Source organism: Carlito syrichta, unplaced genomic scaffold (assembly GCF_000164805.1).
Source record: "Carlito syrichta isolate Samal-C Ts95f unplaced genomic scaffold, Tarsius_syrichta-2.0.1 Scaffold308127, whole genome shotgun sequence".
Lineage (NCBI taxonomy): Eukaryota > Metazoa > Chordata > Mammalia > Primates > Tarsiidae > Carlito > Carlito syrichta.
The window spans coordinates 87283-94503 of NW_007252223.1; the positions used below are offsets into that span (position 1 = coordinate 87283).

A 7221-nucleotide genomic window follows, 5' to 3' on the forward strand; every position below is an offset into this window, starting at 1 on the left:
CCACCTGCTTCAGTTCGCCCAGTGCTCATGGGATCTGGCTGTAACCTGCGAGGAAGCTCTGGCGTCGTCAGCCAACATCCCACAGCTTCATCCAATTTCTCCTCGTTGGCTGTAAGATCCTCTAGGACTGAAACTGATCTCTGTGGTCACAGCAAGCTTTGCATGACGTGAATCGTGCAGGTCCACCCCAAAACGGGTAACTGTGAGAGTTGAGGCAATGTCTCTGACCCTGTGCGGTGGTTGACTAAGCACTTGGAAGGTAGAAACGCTTTCTCTGTAGAGGTCAGCTGTGAGAGCCTTCAGGTCCTAACACCGTTGAGTCTTTGGATCCATGAGCTTAGCGTAACTTTCCACGGACGTATAACTTCTTTACTTTCTCTACATACTATTCACTATTTTCAATATAGAAATTGTTAGTATATATTGCTTTTAAATAGAAATGTACAGTTGACGCTTGAACAATGTGGCAGTTAAGGATTCCAAACCTCTCTGAGGTACAAAATTCTGAAATACAAAGAAATGCAAATTAACATTGCACTGAGATACCGCCTAACTCCAGTCAGAACGACCATTCTCAGTAAATCAAAAGGCACCAGATGCTGGAGAGGATGCGGGGAAAGGGAACACTTCGACACTGCTGGTGGGAGTGTAAACTGGTGCAGCCTCTGTGGAAAAGAGTTTGGCAAAACCTAAAGATCTAAAACGTGTCCTTCCATACAACCCCGCAACCCTTCTACTGAGAATATACCAGGAGGAACTCAAATCACTCGATGAAAAAGGTATCTGCACACACGTTTGTTGCAGAATCGTTCACAATAGCAAAAACAGGAACCAACAGTGGTGCCCATTGAAAGAGGACTGGATTTTTAAAATGTGATACATCACATGATGGAATATTATGCAGCCATAAAGAAGGGCAAAATTATGAACTTTGCAACAACTTCCATGGACTTAGAGTCTATAATACTGAGTGATCTGTCACAGAAACAAAGAACTGGGTGCCACATGTTGTCACTCATAAGCGGACCTTTGATAATTATCTTACTCCTCTAAGAAAGGGATTGGCAGCAGAGGGAAACTGCCAGGGGCCGGAGTGGTGGAGGCGGGATTGGCAGTAGTGGGAATCTGCTGGGGGAGGGGCCACACCTCATCAGCAAGGGCACATGCCTGATGAATATTTGTTGTATTGAACGCCACATCTTTAAAATATAAATATATATAGATAGAGAGAGAATTTTTAAAAAGAAAATAACTGGCAGTATTCCCCCCAAAAAAGAAATTTATTTTATAACTTTTTTCCCCAAAAACGTAACTGCTAATAGTCTACTCTTGACCAGAAGCCTTATCCATAGCATGTACTGTTGATTGAAACACAGTCTTTAGTTATAAGTTTTGTAAATTGCATCCCTACAGTAAAGTAAGCTGGAAAAAAGAAAATGTTTTTTGTTTGTTTGTTTGTTTGTTTTTGAATTGGAGTCTCACTCCATCACCCAGACTGGAGTGCAGTGGCTGCTCCCAGCCACCGCAGCCTCGACCTCCTGGGCTCCACCGATCCTTCCGCCTCAGCCTTCCAAGTAGCCGGAATTACAGGCATGCGCTACAACGCCTGGCTGATTTTTTGATTTATTGTAGGGATGAGGTATTGCTGAAAGAAAATGTTATTAAGTCGATCATAAGGAAAGTACATGGACTGTCCATTGATGCTTAATTGGAAGTGAATGACTATCAATACCTTCATCCTCCTGGCGTTTGACTAAAGTGGGCTGAGGAGGAGGAGCCGGGGAGAAGCAGATCTTGCTGTCTCAGGGGTGACATGGGCGTTGGACAATCTGCATTCAACAAACTCGTGTCGTTTTCATGCAAAAGTGGGAAATACTTTGTACGCATGGACGCAGCATGTGGAGTCATAGACGTTGGGGCTCCCAAAGGGATGGCAGGAGGGGGTTGAGGAACGAGAAATCACCAAGGTGATGGACATTACGGAAATCCCACAGAGACACTGAAGGCCCAGACTTTGCCACTGCACAGCATATCCACACAACATAACTGCTGTTGTACCCCTTAAGTGTATACAAAAAACTTTATTGAAAAATAAAATATAAATAGACCCGTGCAGTCCAAAGCCATTTTGTTCAAGCTCAATGGTAGATGATTTTCATGTTGACTTGAATCCTGTGCCGCCAGGCATTGTAATATTTAGCCCTATTTTTCTTAATGTAGTGGGAGTTTGGCGTGTAGTCTGTTATCGAAGACAGGTTTTTAAATTTTTTATCTGCATGTCTTAACTTTATTATTTTAAAATACATGTAACATAAAACTTGCCATTTTAACAGGTTTTTTGTTATTGTTGTACCGTTTAGTGGCATTAATAAGGTTGTAGAAAGATCACCTCTACCGTTTCAAGAACTTTCATCATTCCAAATAGAAATTCTGTGCACATTAAACCCTTACTCCGCATTTCCTAGCCACTGGTAACTTCTATTTCTATATATTTGCCTATTCTGACTACCTAATATAAGAGAAATCAAATAATATTATTCTTTGTGCATCTGTCTTAATTCACATAATATAATGTTTCCATGCATACATCAGCATGTATCAGAGTTTCATTCCCTTTTAAAGTTTATAAGTGTTATATTACCACAAGCACACATAAACACATTACATTTTGTTTCTCCGTTATCTATTGATGAAAAGTTGGGTGGGTTGCTATTTGAATATTGCTATTATGAACAATACTGTACAAATACCGGTTTGAGTTTCTGCCTCTGAACCTTGTGATTACACATCTAGAAGTGGAGTTTGTGGTCATGTGATAATTATCTAGTTTTCTTTTTAAATAAAGACTGCACTCTTTTCCACAAGATTGCTTCATGTTCTCATTCTCAACAGCTGTGCACAATAGTGCCTTTTCCCTAACAACACTGGTTTTTTTCTGCTTTGATTGAGTGATTGATTTCATCTTAGCCACCTTAATGGACGTGGAACAGCATCTAATTCCAGTTGTGACTTGCATTTTCCTAATAAATAATGATGAGAGACACCTCTTCATGTCTTCGTGACCATTGTGTGTCTTCTCTGGTGAGATGTCTGTTTCAACACTCTTTCCATTTTTAATTTGTGTTGTTTTTGCTAAGGGGTAGTTTGTGTATATTCTGGATATTGAGCCTTTATCAGATATATGCTTTCAAATATTTTCACTCATCTTGTGGGCTGTATTGTCTGTGCCCGGTGTTGACAGTGTTCTGGATGCACAAAAGGTTCTAATTTGGACGAATCTGAATTTACCCATTTTTTGTTCCCTGATGTTTTTTTGCCACATCCAGGAAATCCAACATCATGAATTGTACATTTAGTCTTTCATCAATTTTGAGTTAGCTTTTGTGTATGGTGTAAAGTAATCATCCAGCTCTATGCGTTTCATATGGATGCATAGTTTTCAAAATACCGTTTGTTTGAAGACTGTTGTCTCCCCTAGTGAAAGGTTTTGGCCCCCTTGTATAAAATCAGTTGACCAGAGATAGGAGGGCTTGTTTCTGGGATGTCTTTCTTTTCCATTGTTCTATCTGATCTTATGCAAGAACACGCTGCCTTAGTTACTGTAGTTGAGGTACATTTTAAAACCAGGGAGTTCAAATTCTTTTTATTCGATATTCTAAAGGAATATTGGTATCTTGTATATTTGCATGCATGGAAGTACTTATACACCACAAACACACACACACAAACACACACACACACTTCACTTCTCCCAACATCCATTCCTTTCTTTCTTTTGAAAGAGCTAAGACAAATGTATGACCACCACCCCAACCCAGCTTCACTGTTAGCATATTCATACACAATCCTGATAATTAAATCTTCTTCAGGTGTTCTGTAAGCAGTCGTGTGGACTATGTCCATTGAATTCTCTGGAGAATGCAAGAGGCCACACCCTAAGACTCCTAACTCCATCAAGTGCTTGGGTTTGATTGGTGCACCTGGCACCTGAGAGGTGGGTATGGAGGGTGTGGTGGGTGTGGAGGGTGTGGTGGGTGTGGAGGGTGTGGTGGGTGGGGAGATCCATAAAATGGGCTGATGAGATGATAAAGCCTGTCTGTTAGAGGCTTTCTTGAGAGAGGAAGCATCTTCCTGCAACTCGAGGTCCCGGCAGGGAAACCTCAAGATCATTGGAGACATGGAGGCTGCTTCACCCCGCTTGGGAGGCGAGTCTCAGCTCAATGTCTTTCTGGAACTCCAGCCTTCCCGGCCACAGCCTGCTGATGCTCAAGTCCACTGGAGCCCTTATCTTCATGAGAACTCATTGTGGTCCACTAAGGCAGATCTCAGCCTGCTTTATGATGCAACGCCGGTGGCAACGCAGCTGGCTCCCAGGGATAAACTCCCACTGAGTTGGAAGAGACCTTTTGGGGCTGGCGCTGGCCTCCGGAATACGGGAAACTCCTGCTACGTGAATGCGGCCCTGCAGTGTCTGACGTACACACCGCCCCTGGCCAACTACATGCTGTCCCAGGAGCACTCGGAAGCCTGTCACCGGCAGGGATTTTGCATGCTGTGTGCTATGCAGGCTCACGTTACTCGGGTCCTCCACCATCCTGGCGACGTTATCCAGCCCTCGTGTGCACTGGCTGCTGGCTTCCACAGGTACAAGCAGGAAGATGCCCATGAATTTCTCATGTTCACTATGGATGCCATGAAGAAGGCATGTCTGCCTGGGCACAGGCAGTTCGATGGTCACTCGGAGGATGCCACCCTAATCCATCAAATATTTGGAGGCTACTGGAGATCCCAAGTCAAGTGTCTCCACTGCCATGGCATCTCAGACACCTTTGAGCCTTACCTGGATATTCTATTGGATATCCAGGCAGCTCAGAGTGTGAACCAAGCCCTGGAAAATTTGGTGAAGCCCGAACAGCTGGATGAAGAAAATGCCTATCAATGCAGCGTTTGTCTGCAGAAAGTGCCTGCTTCAAAGAGCTTGACGATGCACATTTCCTCGAAGGTCCTCATCCTTGTACTGAAAAGGTTCTCGGATTTCACAGGCAACAAAATTACAAAGGAAGTGCAATATCCTGAGCGTCTCGACATGCAGCCATACATGTCTCAGCAGAACCGAGGATCGCTTGTCTACACCCTCTATGCTGTGCTGGTTCACGCAGGGTGGAGCCGTCACAACGGACATTACTTCTCTTACGTCAAAGCTGGGAACGGGCCAGTGGTACAAAAAGAATGACGCTAAGGTAACTGCCTGTGACATCACTTCTGTCCTGAATCAACAAGCCTATGTCCTCTTTTACATCCAGAGGGGTGAATTGGAAAGGGACAGGACGGGCGTGTCAGCAGGCGGGGAACTGAGCGTCCTTGGGGCCGAAGACAACGACGTGGGAGCACCCCAAAGAGAGCTCGAAAGAGACTCTGACATCGCGGGTCCTGGGTCTGAGGAGCACCTGGAGAAAGCAGCAACCAAAGAAGTCACCTTAGACCAGTGGAAAATCCTCCAAGAACAAAACCGGCCTAAGCCTGTATTCGACCTGAGAAAAACAGAATGCACCCTGCCTTCCAATGCAGTCGTGATTCACCCGTCGAAGTTCAAGGGTGGGTCGAACAAGAATCATCCTGAACGGGAAAACCAGCTGGTGGACAAACTGCCCGGGGCCAGAACCGGTCTGGGGCCTGTGAACACTGGCAAACTCTCTTTTCAGGGAGAAAGGGCTCGAAGGGCCAAGAGGAAGAACATGCAGGGCAAGAGGACTCTGGTTCTGTTCCGGTGATCTCAGCACAAGAAACGGCCCACGTGCACACACAGACACACACGGTCTTGCCTGAAAACTTAAGAGGTCAGGTCTGACAATGTGCACGTGGGCCAAGGCTCCAAGGTCAGGAATGAGGGCAGGAGGCAAGCGACCTGCTCAAATCCCATGCCTCATCTGCCAGAATCTCCAAACAAACGGGGGCTCAGAATTTCCAGACCCTGCAAAGGAGCCACTGAAGACCCAAGCTGCGAATCTCCAACGTCTCCATCTCCCAAGAGGAAAAATGGTTTGGGCCCAAAGAAATCTACATGACCAGGAGGAAACTCGCCAGAAGCCTAGCATCGACCTGCAACCTCAGCACCCAGGGCTCTCCTTAATACTCTCCGTGCCTGCACCCTGTCCCTTACCCAAAACCCGGCCATGATCCAGGGAGGCCACTCAGAATGGTCTTCAAGAGGTTGGACCGTGGATGGTGGAGATTCAGGTTCACGAAAACGTCCCGATCCAACCCTTCTGCGAAGCCAGTCCCTCCTGATCAGAGCGCTCAGACCTTAGTGAATACGAGGGAGACTTTCACGAGTTCCAGGGCTTGTTCTCTAGGAAGACCTTCGGGCTTCCTTTTCCTCTGAGGAGAGGAGCTAGGAGTGAGACACAAGTGGAAGGAAAGTCGTGGCCTCCTGCTCGTGTCACTTGGAGGAGACTTTTCAACTGAGGAAAGGAGAGAGAAGGGAGAAGTCTGACCTGGTGAATCAGAACGTTCCCGGCTGTGGCGTTGTGACAATGGTGTGACCAAAAGAGTGCTGGGGACATACAGGCAGACACTGCCTATTGGAGCAGATAAACCACAAGTGACACTTAAAATAATAACTATGAAATTGGCATGTACATGCTTTTTACTTAAGCTATGCTCAAAATATACTGAGTCAAACAGTAGTAAGTATCAAACTATACCATGTATAGGAAACTATTAAGTCAATCTGCAATTCTTGTATAAAGAACTGAATTTGGAGAAACTCTGAAGAACGGACCCACATATGAGAACTGCATCTTTTCTGTGGGGCCATGTTCAAATGAAAGTTTTTGAACTGTGGAAATGTTTCCATGCAAATCCTTCCATACAAATTAGTATGTGGAATCGTTTCTTGTATATTTGATTATTAAACTTCATTGTGAAGCTGCATATTTATATTTTGTTTCAAGATGCATATTAAAGTGTGATAAGCACTGAGTGCAGACTGATTCTCAGTGTGGTTCACGATAGAACAGTGACCTTTAAATAATAGATGCTCACGTCCTACCCCTGAGATCTCACTTCCAGTGCCTTGTGCAAAGCCTCGGGGCATCAGAATTGTTAAGCCCTCTGTTATTAATCCTATGTCCAGAAAATTTTGAGAGCCACTGAAAGTGATGTACAGGGCTGGGCACAGTGGCTCTAGCCTGTAAGCCCAGCACTTTGCGAGGTCGAGGC

The 7221-nt window shown here is 45.0% G+C and overlaps 1 pseudogene; it reads left to right on the forward strand.

Annotated features, from left to right (window-relative positions):
* The first annotated feature begins 4177 nt into the window (after nucleotides 1-4177).
* On the forward strand, nucleotides 4178-5771 carry LOC103267410 (annotated as a pseudogene).
* Nucleotides 5772-7221: the final 1450 nt, after the last annotated feature.